General features: G+C 48.1%; 1 protein-coding gene across 1 annotated transcript in view; it reads left to right on the forward strand.

Moving 5' to 3' along the window:
* Nucleotides 1-9,499: 9,499 nt before the first annotated feature.
* LOC147737873 (uncharacterized) overlaps nt 9,500-23,039 on the forward strand; it is a 28,316-nt gene continuing 14,776 nt past the window's right edge. Inside the window, exon 1 of the mRNA XM_086947819.1 lies at nt 9,500-9,685. The gene's annotated coding sequence lies outside the window, so the exon portion shown is untranslated. The remainder of the gene's footprint in view (nt 9,686-23,039) is intronic.

Genomic DNA, 23,039 nt, shown 5'->3' on the forward strand with positions numbered 1-23,039 from the left:
AAAGTCTTCGGGCCACTTATTTCGACAACAGGATCGATGAAGCGGAGTGCACCTTCCCTCGGAGATTTCACACGAAGTTCCTCACGATCGTCGGGCTGATCGCTTCCAGGCTGGCTCCGCTTCCGCCCGGCCTCCGTCGCTCTGGCTCACCCACTTCCAACGTCGCTGCTGGCTCCTTGCTTCAGTGCGTCATCTCTGCACGGCCTCGTCCTCCGTCACCCCGCCTTCCGCGACGTCACTTCAGACCTCCCTCTTCAGCTCCAGGAATCTCCGCTGGGCCGCGCCTCCGATATGACAGCTGTCGGACTCCGATCCAATGCGGCTGGGAACCACACTCTTGCTGGAATGCCGCAATGCCTTGAATTCTCCTGGCGGTGAGTGCTGCCCAGACGCACCTGTCCTGTTTATAATAAGTTCTGTGCCGCTTCCACACTTAGCGCGGTGTGGGCAATTCGGAAGTTCTGGGTTACTGGCAGACCTTTGGTCACTTTCTCAGTCACCAGTCCTGAGGTAGTAGGTGCGGAGTTGGGCTCCAATATTAGAAGCGGAGCTACCTGGTCAGGGTTCGGTCAGTCCAAGAGGGGCAGCGTCAGTACAAGGGTTTAGCCGGCCCACAGAACGATCTATCCCTGCAGAGCGCTGTCCTACTCCTATGAATTGCCTCCCTCCTGGTCAGTTACTACCACACTACTCTGGTCAGTGCGTACTACCCAATGGCCGCCCTGGACTTGGCTATTTATAGGCTGGACCTGGACCGTAGGAAGGTGCTGGCAGGTTCCAGAACGTTCTCCATAGAACCCAATGGATCTGTTCTCCTAAGGTGGCAGTTATGGCAGTTGCTGGACACCGTTTTAGGTTTCCAGGCGTCCCTAAATTTTCAGGATATGGACTAGGCCTCAGAGGAAAAGAAGGCCGGCCTAGTCAAGGAACACCTAGCCCCCTGCCACACTAAAAAGAATCCTGGTGGACATAAAAAAAAACTACTAACACTAGGAGGCAAAGGGGACAAAATAAATCATAATTGTGAGGGGACTCACAAGAGCAGACAGGTCTAACACACAGTAACAGCCTTCTCAAACTGCGAGACTGAAAGACCTACGTCTACCTCCTGGCAGATTGTAATACTGGAGATCATAGGGGCAAGCAGGTTGTTTGAGATGTTCTTTAGATTTCGCCTAGCTACCCTCTTACTTGGGATCCTTTCCAGACTGTCCAGAGTAGTACATGACAGTTCAAATGGCACCGCGTAGTGGTCGGACCATGAGAGGGGTAAAGGGGAACTAACTGTCAGCCTTTCATCATTAGAAAAGATACCGTCAAGCGTATGTCCCGCCTGGTGGGTGGCACCCCTCACCAGTTGGTTCAGCCCACAGGCGGACATAGCGTCGATCAGGGAGAAGGTGTCACTGGACTCCAAATTCTCCAGATGGTAGTTCAGATCTCCCAAAACGATAAAATGTGCACTTTTTCCTCTGCCCCCCCCGGTCCACCGTAGTCAAGAGCGGACTGTTTGAGTGGAGGGAGGCCAAGGGTAAACTTTGCGCGCTAATTTTTTACCCACTTCCGGGTTGTGCCATTTGCTGCCATCATCTTAGGCAAGGGACGCTCTAGTGCTTGCGTCCCCTGCCCTGGCGGGCTCTTTAAAAACAGCCCATGGAACTAGCACGTAGCGGACGCGCGCAGCGGGTGTGCCAGTGGCGCGCCAAAGGCCAGCCCGTCTGCGCCCGTCTGCACCAGGCCGGGACCTGGGGCCCAAATCCCTGCCCCTGGTAACCCTCAAAACAACACCAAAATCAAGTTTTCCTCCACTCAGCTACGCAACCTTCGCACTTACCCCCGATCAATGTGCGTCTGTTGGGATGCTAACACCAACACCTCAGTCTGTCCAGGTTGTAGATTTCTTTTTAAACCCCCCCCACTGACTTCAGTCACACCACTACACCCAGCACTTCTGCCTACATGCCTACCCAATTAGCCAAGAAATAAAAGCCAGCTCCCCCAAATATTTTTCTTTTTTTTAGCATTAATTGTCGATCCCTCCCCAAACATCAGGCAGACATCTTTGATCTCTTGGTGGATCTCCAACCCGATGCCATCTTCTTAACGGAGACATGGCTTAACAGTTAATCTGGACCTGATGTGGCCAGAGCCCCACCCCCGAACTATGTGATTGTAAGAAAAGATTTAGGAGACAGGGTGGGCGGAGGAATTGCTATTATTTTAAAAAAAAATCTGTGCTGCAAATTTGATGAACTATTAATTCCTGATTGTGAAGCTGCAACTTTTAAACGAACTCTGACACCACAGTTCACTCTGTCTGTGCTACTAGCGTATCGCCCTCCAAGCCCTGCTGGTTCATGAGCTTCTAATTTCCCTGACTTTGTCGCCCCGCTTCTGTTACGCTCAGCTAATTTCACAATCATTGGTGATCTCCACCTCCATCTAGAGGATCCCAATTGCACTACTTGTAATACCTTGGTTTCGGATCTAGCAGCTTTGAACATTTTACTTCAAAACTGGGGGCCTACACACAAAGCTGGCCATCTCCTTGACCCTATTCTCTCCAATTTGCTTTCTTTACATTACCCAGCGGCCATTCCACTTAGTTGGACTGATCACTTTTTAGTGGGCTTTAATGTAGTTGCCCCCCATCTTGCACCCACAAATAGCAGCCCCATGGCTATACCCTTTAGGAATTGGAAAAACCTGGACATGACTAAGTTTAATTTATTGCTGTCTAATAATGTCCCTAAGCCCTATATAATCTTACTTTGGATTTGTTAGCGTTCCGCAACTGGATATAGACTACCCTTGATATCTGCCTCCCACCTTTGACCAAGAAGCTAAATAATCCCCGTCCCCCGCCCCCTGGTTCAATGATGAACTAAAAAGGGAGAAAACGAAATGTAAAAATTCTGAACGTCGATGGCGAAAAACGTATTCATCTGAAGCTACGTTTGCTTATCTTACCATTAAGCGTTCTTACCATTCCCACTGCAGGGCTGCACGCGCTAACTATGTCTCCTTGTCTATTACGCAGGTGAATAATTGTGCTAAAACCCTATTCAACCTTGTCAAGGATCTATCGGGCGCTACCACCCTGCCACCACCTCCTATTCTCAATACCACACAATGCGAAGAGCTTGCTCAATTCTTTCTTAAAAAAGTAGACACTATATATTCGGCCCTGGCTATCACTGCCACCCCTCCTGTTCCTTCCTTTGCGGAGTCCGCTATCTGCTCTTCCTTAGCGCTTGATAATCGCTCTGTTTCAACACAGACAACGATTAATCTTGACTCCTGGCCACTTCTGGACATGAAATCTTTCATTCAACATCTCAGCAAAATCAAATCTGGATCTCCTTGTGATCTATTGCCTATTACAGTTTTGCGACAAATTGAATACCCTTCTCTTGACCATATTCTTCAGTTGCTCAACTCATCTCTTAGGAACTCAACTGTTTCCCCTGACTGGAAACATGCTATGACCGTCCCATTATTAAAAAAGGCTAATGCAGACCCCTCTCTTCCTTCCAATTTCCGTCCTATTTCACTTCTGCCTTCTCTCTCTAAGATCCTGGAGAGACATATCAAAGGACATTTATCTAAGTTCATTGAAACAAATGGGCTCCTACACCCTTTCCAGTCCAGTTTCCGGTCTGGCTATTCTACAGAGTATGATATCAAAAAAATGGAGGGAAGAGGATAAGAAGTCCATTCGTTTCCCCTATACAAGTTACTATTAATCAAAGAGGAATGGACACTAGTTTCTACAAAACCATTAGTTTTTTATCGAAAACCCTCATAGACTTCCTGGTATTATCGTTGCGGTATATCTTTTTTCCGCCCCATCAGGAGTCCTGGCATAGTCATTGGGTCAGCGATTAACGTGCAGGATGCCTGCCTCACCCGAGGCTACTTCTGGTGCATGTAGAAGTGTCCAGAGATCAAAAGAGGAAAACTGAGCTAAAAAATAGTGTCTAGTCAAAAAGGAAATTTTAATGTAAAGAAACTAGTCACTACTATTAAGAACCATTGTGATATGTAGGTAGTTGAGTTATTGAACTACCATATCTTCTCAGAAAAGTGTCAACATGTTTCAGCTCACAGGGCCCACACGGGTCTGGGGAGCTTTCGTCAGGACAATGAACAGTAAACAAACATACAATACATAAAAAATGTCACTCACACCTTTTGTGTGTGGTTCAAAGAGGCAAACGGAATTTCCGAGCTGTGGAGAAAACCAACAAACAGGCTTGTTTCAGTTGGTATAATTGCCAGGTGAGTAGGCAAACAAATGCACATAATAAAGCAATAATAAAGTAACTTTTAGTTTGCCCTTATGTTCCCTCCCGTAGTCTTTGATCCTCCACCCAAGAAAAATTTCGAATCCCAAAAATCAAACTTTCTCGCATGGGTGGGCGCTCTTTTGCCTACTTGGGCCCCACCCTATGGAACACCCTGCCATTGCCCCTCCGTCTGCAACCTAATCTTCTTTCATTTCGCAGATCCTTGAAAACATGGCTTTTCAGCCAATAGACTGCTCTACTTCTCTGGTGTCCTTGTACAGCGCCTGGAAACCCTCTTGGGTAGCTGTAAGCTGATATACAAATTCAAAATAATAATGATAATAATAAAGCCCCTGAAGACAAGCACAGATGGTACCAATATCTGAGCCAGTGCTTTTTTTTTAATAGAGTTTTATATAGTGCGAACTTGACCCGAATAGGGTATCAGAGCGAATTACATAGCACCAGTTGCGTTACATTAGGACACATTCATTTTTGTTAGGCACGGGGAGATTAAGTGATTTACCCAGAATCACAGGATGTTCAGCGTCATTGCCGAGACTCGAACCCATTTCCCTAGGTTCGAGGTCGACCGCCCTAGCCGTTAGGCCAACTCCTCTCCCCTAACTTGGAGGAAAACGCTGGGTTCATCTCCTATGCACAGGTGCTGTGAGAGGGCAGGAAGGTCCTTGAGAGGTAATTCGATGAACGATTTGGCTGCTACTGTGAGGCATAACAGTGGTGGTTGACTGACCCCCCGCTTCACCTGGCTCAGACGTATAACGCATTGCTGATCCCTGCTCTTCTCAAGGAGCTGCTTGGAACAAAGTATGATCTGAACTCTGATTACACAGTGGAGGACCAGAGGGATACGCTTTGTTGACGATATAGTAGGGGACGGTGAGTTGGCCCCCTTTGCTACTCTCATGCGTGATTATGGGCTGCCACAATCGCATCACTGACAGCTCCTGCAGAGCCTGCGGCACATGCTGGGTGCTCCCCCTTATGATCTTGAGACTGTCAAAATGTTGCATTATATCCTGATGTGGAAAGGATTCAAGGACACTATGGTGGGATTGTATGTTACCACTATGGACAGCCTTTCTTCGAGCACCACTGCCCACACTTTATGCTGTGTGTTGGAGCAGAGGCTGTGCCTCTCACTGTCTGAGCAGGACGGGCACAACCTTTGGGACGACCATGGAAGTTTCCTCCAGGAGGTCAGGTTGAAATTCCGTTATTTCAAGTTCCTACACTGGATGCCGGAGTGGATCTATAATATTTACAACAAGGGGTGGTGAGGGACAGAGTCTCTGAATTAAGCAGAAATCTCTCACCCAGTCAAGAGATCAGGGCTAGATCCAACACCGTTTTTTAGCTCACTGCACCATCCTGCTTAATTCAGACACTCTGTTCATCACCAACCCCTTTTCTGAATCAGGAGTGGATCTATAAAGCACATACGGCAGACGATTCCAAGTGCTGGAGGTGCTGAAGGTGTAGTGTACGGCCTGTGACATTTTGCATTTCCTGCGGACTGTACAGTACTTTGTGCTACTGGGGCTCCATTTTGGATACCTTAATTATCAACCTAGGGGTGGCACCACAATTCATGGACCGTCTGACCTTGCTTCACAAAATGTAAATATTCCAGTATTTAACCCACCATTGGAAAGGTTAGCTGTCTATGGCATTCGTAGTGGGAGTTGTCTTTTTGGGGGCGACCATGGGGCCGGGCACCCTGATATTTTATTTTCCTGTTCCCAATGTCGCTGTCGAGGCACATAAGGCTGCTTGCATGACAATGCTACAAAGAGTTGGCACACTCACTAATCAACAGTGTACTGATGACGAGTGTACTATGATATAGGAGCCTATGTGAAGGAGTACAATATTTTCTATTTATTAAATGCCCCTCCCCTGTTCCTCAGACCAGTAACACCCACTCATTTTTATGATACAATGCAAACTGTGTGAGACATTTCTGGTTCATATTTGATATCTCTATCTTAGGAATTAATTGTTTCAAAGATAAATTGCTTTATTTTGTGTCAGTGAATCTTTGTTGAGAGAGGGAGGTGGTTACTGTAAACAAAACAATAAAGCCTGGAAGAGGCCGCTATCTTGATAATTTAGGAGACAGTTGTACTCTTAAATCAGAAACTCAAAACCTAATTAGTGCCTAAATTTCAGTCTTGTGCGAGGATATAAAACCGTATCAAAAATAAGGAATAAGCCACATTCACATAGAATTAGAAATAAGCTGTTCCTTTCAGTCCTGCCAAGTACCATGCATCAGGCGCTAGACGAACACATTTCAGTGTGGTGGTCCGCATCACCGCACTGAAATGTGAAGTCACGCATAAAGCACCTGTGCCAGTCAAGCGCCCTGGACCTAGTGGGGGCTGGTCTTTTAATAATACTAGTGTTAGTGGGCCAGGCAGGCAGCCCGCGCTATTCAGAAGACTGCTTGGGAGCTGGGCTCTGAGCTGCCTGCTTGCTACAATGTACAGACTGGTTTGAATCACTGCGCAGTAACGCAGCTTACTTTCACTTGTCATGGGCTGCCTCCCGTGACACGTGCTCTCTGCTGCTGGTCTGGTAATGAAACTCGGCGGCTCGCTGCATTGCGATTGACCAACTCTCAGCCGGTCTCACCACATCCCTGGGCGGCGGCGGAGTCACTTAGAACATTCGGACTGACTGCAGTTGATGGAGTGGTTAGTTCGAGGTCCCAGATCACTGGGACCCATGACTGTGAAGTTGAGTCCACTGCCCGAGAGAAGGAAGCCAGGCGGCAGGCATCACGTGAAATGCAGCTGCTCTTGAGCTGGCCACCACTGAATTAATTTCAGGTAAGTGTTTGCTTAACCCTGCTAGGAGTCAGTGAGGGCCATAAAATAACAATTGCTGCCAGTAACCAATTTCCAAACCTGTGCTTGACTTGCCTTCTGACCTCCATGTGCCACACACACACACGAGTCACACCCACACTTGCAGTCAAACACAAACTTGCACCTAGCGGCCAGTCAGTGACATGCACACACAACATGTACGGCACAACACCTTTCTCAGGCCGGCTGATTTAACATGATTTCTCTCACCTGAACGCTCACTTGACACTGTTTACTAATGCCACTACACTTGATCTATCATCTTCCATATAATTGCCCACTGGCTCCACGAGGCTGTGACTAAGGGGGTCACTAGGATGGCGTGCTGACCTGAGTCTGCCAGCCATCCCCGCGGTTTTTGGACCGGCCGCCAGACCTGCGGCGGTCCCGCACCGCAAATTAGGATGCGATTGCCACCATGGCGGTTGCATTCCGCAATTTAACATTGTGGTAAGTGCTGCTGACAGCAGTACCCACCGCGATGTTAAAATCACATGTCTAACATTTCCCTGCACCACATTGCAGGCACCACACGGTGCCTGGCACCAGGCGCAGCGAAATGTAGGGGGTACTATAGATACCGGCAAGTGCACCCCACCTCCCCCAGATACACGGGGGGCCCTCAACGGGCCCCTAGACCCTATCCCCAATGCCGCCATGGGAAGGCCTTTAATATCCCACATCCTAGTATGGCGGACGGTGCCTGGTAGGTACTGCCACCATATTAGTGCCCCTGCTCCGTCTGCCAGACAATTGTGATGACTGCCACCAGCAGAAATGCAGCGGACGGACTTTCCGTCCACTGCGGTACCCACCGCCATCTTAATTTGGCGGTGGGTAAATCAACATTTGAAGGTGGAAGGATCGCCACCACCATCCCGGAGGTGGCGATCCTCCTGCCACCAAAATGCCTGGGGTGCGTGCTACTGCTCCAGTCTGTCCCCCCCTTAGTTTTGACTTGACTTTATCCTGGCGAGCCAACAGCAAAATTGTGCTTTACTTGGGTGATGATAGGAAATTAAATTCAGCGCTCTCAAGAGGCTGGTAGGTGTCTCTCGAAGGTAGTGCCCATGTTTGTGAGGCAGCTCGTACCCGGATGTATACGTGTGGTACATGAATGCTAGCTGAACTAAAGTGCAGCAAAAATACACCAATTATTGGAGCATGTGGATGGAAAATAGAACAGGTAGTTTATTTTGTATATTTACTAGTTCGTGCTGAGCTGCCTCGAGTTGAACGAGCCATTCCTTGAAATACTTCGAAACAACTGTGTAAATGTTGAGGGAGACTCATTTATAAAATTATAAACACTGCAGCGCACTGGCTGTTGGCTATGCCTGAGACTTCTCTGCGCCTCAGCCTGAGGCTTAATGGGTTTCAAGTGCTTTGCAGCAGTTTAAAGATTTTTTTGTTGCTCAAATTTAATTTAATTAAATGTCTTTCCCTCGTCTTCATTGCTTGATTTATTCTCGCAAAAAAGTGTCACTCATTGTCATTGAAATGTCACTCATAATCACACTGAAATTATGAAAATGTCACACATAGCAATATGAAACCTTGGCAGCTATGTTCTTTAATTATTGCTGTGACACATGACCTATGCTGCATTGCCACTGATCTGGTGTTTAACCCCTTGCATGCGACCGCGATTCTGCGCCTGTGCGGCAAAATCGCAAGTGGGCGGGTTCATGACGGCCCCCAGCCGTCATCAGCACACGAGCACCGCGGTGCATGACATACGGGGGCCGTCATCAGCATGCAAGGGGTTAAAACTCCATGGTATTTTCCTCTGTTTACTTTCCTACGTACCACGCTGTAGATTTGAAAAAAACTACAAATAGATACTTTAAAAAAATTAATACACTGTCCATTTTGATTGCAAAACTAACCAAAATACTTATATATTCATTGAAACATTGATATATTCATTGAAATACAGATATATTCATTGAAATTCAGACTGTCACTTCTAGTTGCCACCTTTCTGTAAATACTCTTAAGTCCTTTACATCGGTGTTTGGAAGATGCTCATCTGAAGGGAAGCTACAAATACTTTTCTACAGCAGCAACCAAGTGTGAGGCCCTGAAATCCCAGGTCTTTACAGGTATAAATGCTTGTTTGTGTGAAAAGTATTCACTGCTGGAGCCTGGAGGCGGCGGTTCCGTCAGCGGCTACCAGAGGGCGCTCCTCGCCTGCTGATGAAATCCACAAAGCTACACATGGAATAAAAGGGTGAAGAGTTTTCTCTTCCGGGTCAGCAATGGCAGAGACAGCACCAGCAGCGGTGCTGACATCACTTCCTCCATCTGCTCTGTATCCAGACTGCTGCAGAGGATGAAGGAGCCCTGTCTGTCTGGTGGGCAGTTACCTTCATCTTCAGACCACCCCATCAGACCCCTGATCTGCCCCTGTCCCCCTCAGAGTCCAGATCTGCCCCCCCCCCCATCATCCTCCCAGGAGGAGGATAGAGCCTGGACACGTCTGCACAGGTCTCTGCTCAGGTAGGAGATTGTCAGCACCTTCTGCTGTGTTTGAAGAAATAGACTGAATAATCCTGGAGGGAATCTCTGCAGGAGCCGGGCTGAGCTGGGCTCTTCTATCCGGGGGGCCCTGGGGCTGAGCTGGGCTCTTTTATCCGGGGGCCCCTGGGGCTGAGCTGGGCTCTTCTATCCGGGGGCCCCTGGGCGGCTGAGCTGGGCTCTTCTAACCGGGGGGCCCTGGGGCTGAGCTGGGCTCTTCTATCCGGGGACCTGGGGCTGAGCTGGGCTCTTCTATCCAGGGGCCCTGAGGCTGAGCTGGGCTCTTCTAACCGGGGGCCTCTGGGGCTGAGCTGGGCTCTTCTATCCGGGGGCCCTGGGGCTGAGCTGGGCTCTTTTATCCGAAACCCTAGGGCTGAGCTGGGCTCTTCTATCCGGGGGCCCTGGGGCTGAGCTGGGCTCTTCTATCCGGGGACCTCTGGGGCTGGGCTCTTCTATCGGGGGCCCCTGGGGCTGAGCTGGGCTAGTCTTTCCAGGGGTCCTTGGGCTGAGCTGGGCTCTTCTATCCGGGGGCGCCTGGGGATGAGCCGGGCTCTTCTATCCAGGGGCCCCTGGGGCTGAGCTGGGCTCTTCTATCCAGGGGCCCCTGGGACTGAGCTGGGCTCTTCTATCCGGGGGGCCTGGGGGGCTTTCCTTCCCGCCCTGGGGGTGTTTGTGGGCATCATTTGTGTTAAAGAGGAGATCCTTGCACTGTTGCACTGTTGCACTGCATTTTACTGCACTATGAGGAATCTGTGCACAGTACTGCATCTTACTGCACTGTGAGGAAACTGTGCACACTACTCTCCATCTTACTGCACTGTGAGGAATCTGTGCATGCTGCTCTATATACTACTGCACTGTGAGGAATCAGTGCCACTGCACTGATCTGTACTGCACTATCCATGCATTCTACACCGCATCCTACTGCACTGGGAGACACCTGTGCATGCTGCACTGCTTTTCATTGCATTGAGGAATCTGTGCACACTGCTTTTACTACACTTTACGAAATATGAGCACGCTGCGGTACATCATACTGCAATGTGAGGAATCTGTGCACACTGTTCTGCATCGTACTACTCTTTAAGAAATCTGTGCACGCTGCACTGCATCTTACTAGACTTTAAGAAATCTGTGCACGCTGCACTGCATCTTACTGCACTATAAGAAATCTGTGCATGCTGCACTGCATCATACGACAATATGAGGAATCTGTGCACACTGTTCTGCATCTTACTAGACTTTAAGAAATCTGTGCACGCTGCACTGCATCTTACTGCACTATAAGAAATCTGTGCATGCTGCACTGCATCATACGACAATATGAGGAATCTGTGCACACTGTACTGCTTTTACTACACTGAGTAATCTGTTCACACCACACTGTTTTATTCTGTGTGACGGCAATATATGGGCTGCACTGCTTTTTGTTGCACTGACGAATCTGTGCACACTGCACTGCTTTTTACTATGCTCTGTGTATACACTTCATTACTTGTAATTGGCTATGATAAAGCATTGCATGCAGTAGTTTACCACACAATGAGATATATGTTCACACTGCACTACTGTTTGCTGCACCTTGAGAAATAATGGGACGCTGCACGGCTTCTTACTACTCGAGGAGAAATCAGTGTACACTTCAGTGATGTTTACTGTACTCTGGAATCTGTGCACACAACGCTGCTGTATGAAAAATATGTGCACAATGGATTGTGCATTCTGAACTGCTGTTTAATACAATTTGAAAAATCTTTTAACGCTACTGAGATTTGTTCTGATCAATTAGTAATGTGTGCGTACCTCACTGCTTTTCTGTTACACTGTTAGAGCACTATTAGCACTATGAGAAATCTGTTATGCCCTTTGGTTTAAAATATGCCCTTGTCACCTTCCAGAGGTTGGTGAATCAAGTCCTGACTGGGTTAGAGTCCTTTAGTGCAGCTTATCTTGATGGTATTGCTGTCTTGAGTTCCACCTGGCAGGATCACCTGATCCACCTTGGGAAGGTTTTAAAAGCCCTGCAAACTGCAGGCCTAACCATCAAGGCATCCGAATGCCAGCTAGGGCAGGGCACTGTGGTGTAGTTGGGCCACCTTGTTGGTGGAGGCCAGGTACAACCCTTACAGCCCAAGTGCCAGGTTATCCTGGACTGGGCATCTCCAACAACCCAGGCCCAAGTCAGGGCATTCCTTGGCTTGACTGGGTACTGCAGTAGGGTTGTGAAGGGATATGGGTCCGTTGTGACTCCCCTCATAGAACTCACCTCCAAGAAAATGCCCATAAAGGTAAACTGGACAGTTAGTTGTCAAAAGGCTTTTGACTCCCTGAAAGAAGCAATGTGCTCAGCACCAATTCTGAAGGCTCCAGATTATGCCAAGCAGTTCATAGTGCAGACTGATTCCTCTGCTATGAATAGGAGCGGTCCTATCCCAGACCAATGAGGAAGGCCAAGACCAACCTGTTGCTTTTATAAACAGAAGGCGTCTCACCGCGGAGCAGCGTTGGAGTGCCATTGAGAGGGAGGCCGTTGCTGTGGTTTGGTCCCTGAAGAAGGGGAGACCATTCTTGTTTGGTACTCACTTCCTAGTTCAAACTGATCACAGACCTCTCAGATGACTAATGCAAATAAAAGGAGAAAATCCTAAAATGTTGAGGTGGTCCATCTCCCTACAGGGAATGGACTTTGAAGTGGAACACAGACCTGGGACTGCCAATGCTAATGCAGATGGACTTTCCAGGTTCTTCCACTTACACAATGAAGACTCTCTAGGGAAAGGTTAGTCTAATCTTCTTTCGTTTGGGGGGGTTGTGTGAGAACGTGCCCTCTTTCTTGCATGGTATGCCCCCACTTTTTGATGAATTGCTGATGTTCTTTGACTGAGTGTGCCCTGGGCTCCTGCTAATCAGGTACCCAGGGCCTATGTTTCTTCCCTAAAACTGTTATGAAGCCTAACCCCAATTGGCATCTCTGGCCACATGTCAGCCCCTAGTAAATGGTACCACATGTACCAAGGGCACTGTGACCAGAAAAGACCCCTAAGGGCGGCACCACTTATTGTGCCACCCTTAGAGGCCCTGTACCCTGACACTCACACACTGCCCTTGCAGGCTGTGTGTCTTGGTACAGAACAAAGTGAAGAGTCGATATGGCAAACATCTCTGTGTGCCCTGCTCACAAACCACTGCCCTGGCATAGATCAGTCACCCCTCTAGCTGGCTGCTCTATGCCAGCGGTGAGGATACAAGTACATGAGCCCTGTGCCCTTACAGTACCCAGGGCCATTCCAGGGCACTGTAAGTGCAGTGCTGCCATTAAGAGTATATGGTGCTAGGAGTTTGTCATCACGACATCCACAACACCATAATGGCTACACTAAAGACTGAGAGGTTGTTACCAAACTTCTCAGCACATAAAACCCACACTGATGCCAGTGTGGGATTTAATGTAAAATGCACCAAAGAGGGAATCCTAGAGATGCCCCTGAAACTCGACCAACTCCTAGTGACCTGACTGAGTGGCTGCTTAGGCTGCCACCAACTGACATGTTTCGGGACCCTTGGGTCGAGAGCTTGCTGCTCTCGGGGACCTGAAACAATGCACATCCTGGGACGAGGTACCAAGCCTCCTCCCCCAGGATGGGCAGGATTCACGAAGGAGAAGATTCAAAGGCATACCGCCTTTGTGAGCCTCTCCAGACAATTTGCAGCTTTCAGCAACTGGTCCCTAGTGGTTCTACCTCCCACTTTGGGCGGGAAAAACAAGTGAGGAAGAGGGATGTTGCCAACTCCACCTCTCAGGTGGGGGAAGCGGGTTGAAGCACAGCCTCGAGTCCCGGACATCTTGAGGATGGGGGACCCAGCCAACCAGGGACAGGCTCCAGCCGCCCTCCCACTGGAGAGTGGCAGAATAGGGGGTGTACCCACCCCAGGGAATGGACCCAATGGTCCATGCCCTTTACCTACCTGTAATATCCCTAAATCTAGTATTAAGGGGTCACCCTGAGCCTCGATTCCTCAGATCCAGAAACGACAAGAAAAGAAGATAAGGAGAAGGACCGAAGAGCCATGCAGAGCTAACAAGAGGAAAGCGCCCACTAACTTGCCCCAGTCCTACAGGCCTGTCACCCCTCGAACCTGCTCCTGCAAAATCCCGGTGTGTCCTGCAGCCAGTAACCTCAAAACCACGGAAGACCTGCCTGCCTTCACTTTAAAGACTGAACCTCTTGTGAACACTGGACTTGTTCAAACAGCAACCCCTGGCAGCAGTCAGGGACCGTAAATACAGCCCACTCTGCACCCACCGAACCAGGCCCGAACTCGAGTGGAAATATACCACATGGAGGTCACCATGGCGAGCCTGACCCGAGATCAGGTGACCCCCTGACCTGCCTCAAGCCTCCAGCTGACGAATGCAGCCTAAATCCAGAAGGCCCCCTTAAACGCGACCAGGAGCTGGTAAGAAGATCCGACCCCAGAAGTCACCCCTGCACCCGACGCCCCGCGGCCTTGTGTGCCCAAACCGACGGTGCCTAACCAATCCTTAACTTCCCAACTTACCTCTCCCAGTGGTGGTCGCACCCAGAAGTCCTTTGTCTCCCTGCCTGAGGTTCTCCATAGAAAAAAACTGGGCGCCCAACGTCGAATCAGCACTCTGCACCCGGCCGCCCCAGTGCCGCTGAGGGTGCACCTTTTGTGCTACTTTGTTTCCCCATTTGCCCTGACCTTAACCCTAGGAGCTTTGCTCTCACAACCCAGTGACCTGCTTGCCAGCAGCCACCATCCGGAGACCCTCTGTCCCCCTTTGGATAACAGTGGGCCTCAACACTCTGCACCCCGCCGCCCCAGTGCCGCTAAGGGTGTAACAACAGTGCAACACTGACCCTGGGGGACCCCTGAGTCTAACCCCAGAACCTTAACTCCCACAGTCAATTACTTACCTATGGACTGTTAACCTGTTTTCTCTCCATAGGATAGCATTTACACTTTTTCTCCAAAAACTTTCCAAGTGTGGAGTTTTGAAACCTAAAAATATTCTTTAAAAATCATGTGAATAACCAAAACTTATTTACGTACCTGTTTCCAGGAAATGTCCCAGTGCTGAATCTAAGTATCCTGCTTTGAGTAAGAAAAGTAACGTAGAAAGTAACTTACCTGTAATTTACTATAAAAGCATATTCATTTCAATGTACTGTATTTGCTAACTGTTGCATCCTTCTGCATACCCTGTAAATCAAACAAAGTACAATTTCTATTGCATTTTCAAACTGTTCTATATCCAGTAACTTATTGCTGAAAAATATTTAATGCATACCTGTGCCATGTTTATTTGCCATCTGCTGAGTGTGTACATCAAATGCTTAACACTGTCCTCTGATACTGCCTTACTGCTCGACCAAGCTACCAATTTAGAGAGTAACGTGCTATCTAACTTTAACCTCTTCCTACCTCTGGGTTCACTTGGTCTCTATACACACTATACCTCATTTTTGTGTAGTATATATATAGCCAGTTTCCTACAATAGGGCATTGATTTTTTTTGCTACAAGTCATGGATGGGACGGAAGTCTCTGTAGGGTTTGCTTCCAGAAGCATGAAAGATTTGGAAACACAATATTCTGTAATAGAAAGTGATATGTTGGAATGCGTTTGGGGTGTCGGCAAGTGTAAGCCATATCTCTTGAAAAGAAAATTTAGCTTGTGGACCGATCACAGACCACTCGTTGCTATTTTGTCTAGGATCCAAATTAAGATCCTCAGCCAGAGTACCTATCAAATTATTGGAGTTTTAGTGTGCTTCATATTACAGGAGGAAAGAACATTAGAGTCGACTTTCTGTCTTGGTTACCATTAGATTTGTGTTCAGTAGATTTACAGGAAGAAATTGAGGCATGTATCATTGCATAAGTTGAAGATTTGGTCATTTGTTCCAATTTAATGGAATTGTGTGATCGGTTGAGGGAGGATACTGTATTGACCAAGGTCATGATTTTTGGGAAATTTGGGAGGCAGAGGGAAAAAACTTTGGAGAATTCTTTGTAATCTTTTTGCAAGGTGGCGGATGAGTTATCTTTGGAAGGAGGATTGTTGGTAAGCGGTAATAAGTTAATTCCCCCAGGATGTTTCCACCAAAAGATTTTGGAGACAGCTCATGTAGGCCATCTGGGTATGAGTGCCACTAAGCGTAGGATAAGAAATGATTTCTGGTGCCCTGGAGTGGATGTGGAGGTAGAAGGATTAGTGAGAAATTGTGCACCATGCTGTTTGAGTGATAAACATTTGGTGACCTCTGTGTGCACTGCTGTGCCTGTTTCATGTCCTGGTAAGGTGTGGCAGAGAGTTGTGGTTGATTTTTTTTTTTCCGACCCTTTTCATGTATTACCTTCCAATATGAGACACTTTATTGTCATGATGGATCATCTTTTCAGGCGGGTGGAAGTACGAGGTATAGCCGAACCCAACACAAACTCTGTGATTCCTTTTGTTTGTGAAGTGTTTGCTAAAGAACGGACTCCCGAGGAGCTGCTCACTGACAATGGAGTTCAATTTACTTCTTCCACCATGACAGAGATTTTAGGCAAACTAAAAGTGGAGAGCTTCAACAGGTTTCTAGTGGAGTGTATCCGGAGCGCGGTGACATCTAGAGTTGACTGTGAAGTAACTACCAGATATTTAGGGAGGGATTATAGCTGTACACCTCACTCGATCTCTGGTAAAGCACCTTTTACACTCATGAGAGGGAGAAAAGAGGTGTCCTTGTTGTGTCCCTCATTTGATCTCTGGTAAAGCACCTTTTAAACTCATGACGTGGAGAAAAGAGGTGTCCCCTGTGTTTCCCTCATTTGATCTCTGGTAAAGCAACTTTTAAACTCATGACTTGGAGAAAAGAGGTGTCCTCGTTGTGTCCCTATTTCGATCTCTGGTAAAGCACCTTTCACACTCATGAGGGGGAGGAAAGAGGTGTCCTCAGTGTGTCCTTTTTGAAGATGGAGGTGATGGATCAAGGATGTGATGAATGTCTACAGCAAGTGATGATGCCGGGAAATTGAGTGACAAACAGTGTTGCTCGGTGTCAAAGGGACGTGAGGTGTAAGGAAAAATATGTCCAGGAGGTCAAAATCGCAATGATTGATTTGGCACGTGTCAGGAAGACACCATTTTGCTAAGAGATGCATCTTCGAAATCTAGAGATCCTGTTAGAGTCTTCGAGGTTAGAGGCAATGCTATTCGTGGTTCGAATGGACAATGGTGAAATATGACAAGAGTGGCTAGAAATGGAAAATGTGAGAATGAAAGTGAAAAACATGTAAGTGACAACCAAGTGTCTGTTGCAGGGAATGGTGCAGAGTTCTTGGTTAAGAAGGAGTTCTCGTGTTATCAAAGTGCCTAAAAGATAAGCTCCTCTTACATGTTGACTGAGTGGCATCTGGTTAGTTTTTCATATTTTCCTTGGGTATTGCTTTTTTCTGGTTCTCTGAGTTGATTTATTGTCCTGTTTTGTGTGTGGTAGTGTCACTGTGGTGATTTATTGTCCTATTTTGTGTGTGGTAGTGTCACTGTGGTTCTGTGTGTGTGTATGTCTGTGTGTGGTGTTAAAAAGGGGCAAAGATGTGTAGCCTCTGCAGATAGGATGCCTTTACTGTTTATTGTTATATGATGTAATATGGCAGTGTACAGACATTGGTCATGTTGTGTTCTGTTATGGAATTTTGTTATGTAATGCTTTGAATAGTGTTACAGATGCAAGGATCCGCTGGGCCTTCTACAGCTGTGTAACAACTGGCTCTTCAGGAACTTCTCAGATCTCTACCCCCACCCGCCCCCCACATTGTGGATTGGCATTATTTCCACATGGTTTCTTCCCCTCTGTTTCGGGGGTTCTTGCCTGTCCTCCCCATGGCCTCCGCATGTTTGCCGCCACTGACCCATACAGTAAATAGTGGTGGGAAGGTAGAGTATATTTGTTTGCGAGTTCCACAAAGTTCCTTAGTTTTCCACTCCATAGCACTATCATACCCTTTCTATCCAACAACCTAGACCAATATCCCTCAAGCGAGAGATGTAGTAATGCCGACAGTGTAAGGTACTTCGCACACGGAACCCTCATTTGTGTTCGCTGTAAGACCCAGGCCCATTGAAATTGCAGAATGTCCAGCAAAAGATCAGATATTTGCTTGTTTGAGCATTAGGGCTAATCAATCTGGCCCATAGCATGGTACTGGCGTAGAGAAAGTGTACGCCAGTCTCTATCATGCCCCTCTCCCCCATCGACAATGTCGTCCGTAAGCTGCCCATTTCAGGTGCGCCGCCAGGCAATAAAGCTCCAAGTCAGGGACCGCTAACCCACCTCCATCAGTGGGGAGCCGTAGTTTGATTAATGCCAGTCTACGACATCCTGTGCCTTATATGAGGTATAGCAATAGGCTGTTAATCTCCAAAAAGATGGATTTTGTGAGCCAATTTGGGCGAGCTGCAAAGTAATGAAAGAGACTGGGAAGGAAAACCACCTTCACAGTATAACCCTGCCTGCGACTGATAGAGGAAATATTAGCCAGAAATGTATGGATGTCTGCAAAAATCAGTGCCAGTTGAAGATTGCTCAAGATCGGCCAAGTTGTAGTAAATATGAATGCCCAGAAAGCATAATGTGACTGGTTCCGAGCAGAGATCCTCCCCCATTTCTGGCAGAATGGTGGCTGGTGTCAGAGCATGTATCGAGAATGCATTTGACTTATCCCAATTCACCTGGACTCTCGACGTCTGGCTAAAATCATCCAAAGCTCTAAATGCGTGATCCACATTTGCGTGTTCCCCACGCCGATACACTTATAGATCCTCTCCATATAGGGGGATATAGATGGGGTGGTCGTCAATGACTATTCCTCGATAATGATGTATGGTGCAGAGTGTCAGGGCCAGGGGCTCAAGAGCCAAGGCAAACGACACTGGCGACAGCGGGCAACCCTGTGTGGCAACGGCCTCTACCCTACAGGGTGCTGATATTGCACCCCATTTCGGACCGGAGACATCAGGGGCAAATATAGCAGACGTGTCCAGCTGATGAAGCCATTCCCCAGTCCCATGCTGGCCAGAGTAGCATCAAGAAAGTCTCAGCGCCGATAGTCACATGCTGTCTCTGTGTCAGTGTTGATCACTAGTGCTCTAGGATAGTCCACCAATGAGGTATGGAGTATTTGACGAATGTTAGGGATCAAACTGCGTTTAGGTATAAAACCCATTTTATCCGTGTGAATAAGATCACCTGTATGGTTGCCCAGTCACCAACAATTTACTAAGTAGTTTATAATCTACATATAATATGGAGAGCAGTCTATAGGATGGTATCTTATCACTCTACCCTTTTTGTGGAGTGGAACAAACAGGGACTTTCCCTTCATTGGTGGTAGTTCCCCCACAGTTTTTGCTGCATTATACAGTGTAGTCAAGATTGGGGGAAGCGAGTTTGCACTAGATGAATAAAATTCCAGGGTCAAGCCATCTGAGCCTGGTACCTTGCCCAGGGCTTTAATCAACCCATATCTTCCTGGATTGGGATATCACATCCTAGGGATGCAGCCGCTACCGGTGACATTGCTTCGTACTTGCAGATAGAACATAATCCTACACTGGCTGGGTTGGGTCCACATCAGAGCACCCATAGATGTTAGAATAATAGACAGCAAAGGCCGTATTAATCGCGGCATACCTGTAAACAAGGTTACCTTCCCCTTGTTTTGCATCTGCAGTATTTGGGGACACTGTCTATCAGGATTGGCCAGCCACACTAGTAATCTGCCGGATTTATAATATTCTATGTGTGCCCTAGTTTTTTATATGCTCGATAATCGTATGCCAGGAGTCGCTCCACTAGTTTGAGGAGGTTTTCCCTTTCTGCTCTCAGTGTGTCATGCAGCACCTGTGCTCCCTCCGTTGGTAGATCCGGTTTTATTAAGAGGTGCTCCAAGTGTTTGATCTAAGTATGAAGCTGGGACTGAGTCCCTACTACTGCTGAGATGCTGCAACCACGTAGCACTAGTTTGAATTCCTCCCACTACGCTAGTGTAGAAGTTGGACCTGTATTCTCCATAAAGTAATTACTGATCACGTTCCCTAGGGTAGATCTGAAGACTGGGTCATCAGCTTCGCAGTATTGAGCTTGCATGTCGCAGTGCGGGGTCTGGACAACGCCCAGGCCAGAATCCGTAATAAGGGGTGGTGGTCACAGTATTTTTCACCAGACATTCGACCCTTCTTGCTCTCGCATGTACGCTAGCCGAGCATAAGAAAGTATTAAAGTATACTGATAGCTTGTGCGTACCCAAGTAATAAGAATTGAAGAGTTAAGGTTCTCCAGGTATCAACAAATCCTCAATTGTTAATCCAACATCGAAATGCGTGGGCAGTTTATGTAGTGGGGATGTGGGCTAAAGTGACACCAGCCATGCAGTTAAAATCTCCTCAAAGTAACACAGAGTAATGATGTATTTGGGTGACAAGACAGTTTGGGAGAATAGGAATGATAGTTTGGCCCACATTGGGGAAATAAATGTTCACTAAGTCTATGTCTTTACCATCCAGTTTGCCTGCTAATATCACATAGTGACCTTCTCAGTCTATGATCTCGATCTGTGAGAGAAATAGGGAAGGAAGGATACAAACCAGCACCCCCCACCAAAGGCGGAGTTTATGGTGGCAAAGAATTCCCCCACATCGCTTCTGCAGCTCCCCCACTTCACCTCCAGCAAACATATCTCCTTCAGTCACACCACAGCTCTCCATTGGACGGACCACAGCTGCGTTCACTTTTTCTACAAAAAGCCCACAACCCACAACCATCCTCAACCTACTATGCGAAGAAACTGGAACAAAATCACCATCGACCAGATCTCCTCATCGCTTCTTCAAAACCCCCCTGCCCACTCTTCGAACCCCAACCAAGCAGCCATTAACCTCACTCAATGGTGAACCAACAGCGCCGACAACCTAGCACCCCTGAGAAAAGGTCAAATCAAACTAGGCAACAAAAACGCCCCCTGGTTCAACAATGATCTTAAGAAATCCAAGAAACTCTGTCGCTCCCTTGAGAAGGCATGGAAAAAAGACCCAAACACCAGTACCAGGGACGCCTTCAAAAACGCCACTCGCATACACCACCAACTGATCCGGACTGCCAAGAAAGCCGCCTTCAAAGACCGACTCGACAACAACGCCCACAACAGCAAGGAATTATTCAACATCGTCAAAGAGTTTACCAACCCCGCTGCCAACTCTAACGACATCACTCCCTCCCAAGCCCTTTGTGACTCCCTAGCTTCGTTCTTCCACGACAAAATCGCAGACATCCACAACAGCTTCGACAACCAACCCGGAGACCAACCCACCCAACCTTCCGCCGTACCTTCACCCCCCTTGAACATCCTTAATGACTGGAACCCAATCTCCACTGAGGACACCATCCGCCTGATGAACTCCATCCACTCAGGATCCCCCACAGACCCATGCCCTAACCACATCTTCAACAAAGCTGACTCCATCATAGCCCCACACCTCCGAGACGTCATCAACTGCACCCTTAACTCCGCCACCCTCCCGGAAAGCTGGAAACACGCCGAACTAAGCGCCCTTCTGAAAAAACCCACAGCGGACCCCACCGAACTCAAAAACTACCGCCCCATCTCGCTCCTTCCATTCCCGGCCAAAGTAATCGAGAAAGCTGTCAACAACCAGCTCGCCGCCTTCCTCGAAACCAACAAATCCCTCGACTCCTCACAATCTGGCTTCCGAGCCAATCACAGCACTGAGACCGCACTCATCGCAGCAACAGACGACATTCGAACTCTACTGGACAATGGAGACACAGTCGCCCTCATCCTCCTCGACCTCTCCGCAGCCTTTGACACAGTTTGTCATAGCACCTTAATACAACGGCTCAGAAACACCGGAATCCAAGGAAAAGCACTGGAATGGATCACCTTGTTCCTTGCCGGAAGAACTCAGAGAGTCCGCCTTCCACTATTCAAGTCAGAGGCCACTGAAGTCATCTGCGGCGTGCCACAAGGATCTTCACTCAGTCCCACCCTCTTCAACGTATACATGAGCCCCCTCGCGGCCATCGCACGCCAACACAACCTCAACATCATCTCCTACGCTGATGACACTCAACTGATCCTCTCACTCACCAAAGACCCTAAGACCGCCAAAACAAACCTACATGAAGGAATGAAAGAAGTAGCCAATTTGATGAAGCACAGCCGTCTGAAACTGAATTCCGACAAAACAGAAGTCCTTATCTTAGGAACCTCCCCCTCTGCCTGGGACGACTCCTGGTGGCCAGAGTCCCTTGGAAAAGCACCCATCCCGACAGACCACGCACGGAACCTGGGCGTCATCCTGGACTCCTCACTCTCGATGACCAGACAAGTCAACGCCGTCTCATCATCGTGCTTCAACATTCTTCGCATGCTCAAAAAAACTTTTCGCTGGATCCCCACCGAAAAACGGTCACCCACGCACTGGTTACAAGCCGCCTGGACTACGGAAACACCCTATACGCCGGCACCACCGCAAAACTCCAGAAAAATCTCCAACGCATCCAGAACGCATCAGCTAGACTCATACTAGACATCCCGCGTAACGACCACATTTCTGGTCACCTGAAAAACCTCCACTGGCCCCCCGTCAATAAGAGGATAACATTCCGCCTCCTAACCCACGCACACAAAGCACTCTACGAACTTGGACCCGAATGCCTCAACACACGACTTTCCTTCTACACCCCCCCCCCGCCAGCTACGCTCCTCCAACCAAGCCCTTGCTGCTGTACCTCGCATCAACAAAACCACCATGGGAGGAAGATCCTTCTCCTACCTGGCGGCTAAAACCTGGAACTCACTTCCCACCCACCTTCGCCTCCCTCAGAACCACCTAGCATTCAGAAAGCAACTTAAAACATTGATATTCGACAAGTAACTCCCCACCCTTCTACAAGCGCCTTGAGACCCTCTGGGTATGTAGCGCGCTATACAAATTAACTGACTTGAATTGAATTGAATTTGAGGTATCTGTGAGGGATGATGCAGATACATCACCTGCGGTCCCTGTGCCCACCCACAGTTGTTGTTTCAGTCGTACCCAATTGGTGCGTTGCGGATCTGTGGCAGAATGATATGCTTCCTGTGAGAGCTAATGCGCCAAATGAGATATTTCCATCTTTGGAAGTCTCAGTTCGCCTGAAGTAGCGGCTTGGAGTTTGGACATGGCAAGTCCGCGTGTCTCACCTTGCCAAAAGTATGTTTTAATGGCTGCGTCTATTAGGCCTAGTTCTGATGCTGGGACC

The sequence above is a fragment of the Lissotriton vulgaris genome, chromosome 1_1 (genome assembly GCF_964263255.1).
Source record: "Lissotriton vulgaris chromosome 1_1, aLisVul1.2, whole genome shotgun sequence".
NCBI classification, from domain to species: Eukaryota; Metazoa; Chordata; class Amphibia; order Caudata; family Salamandridae; genus Lissotriton; species Lissotriton vulgaris.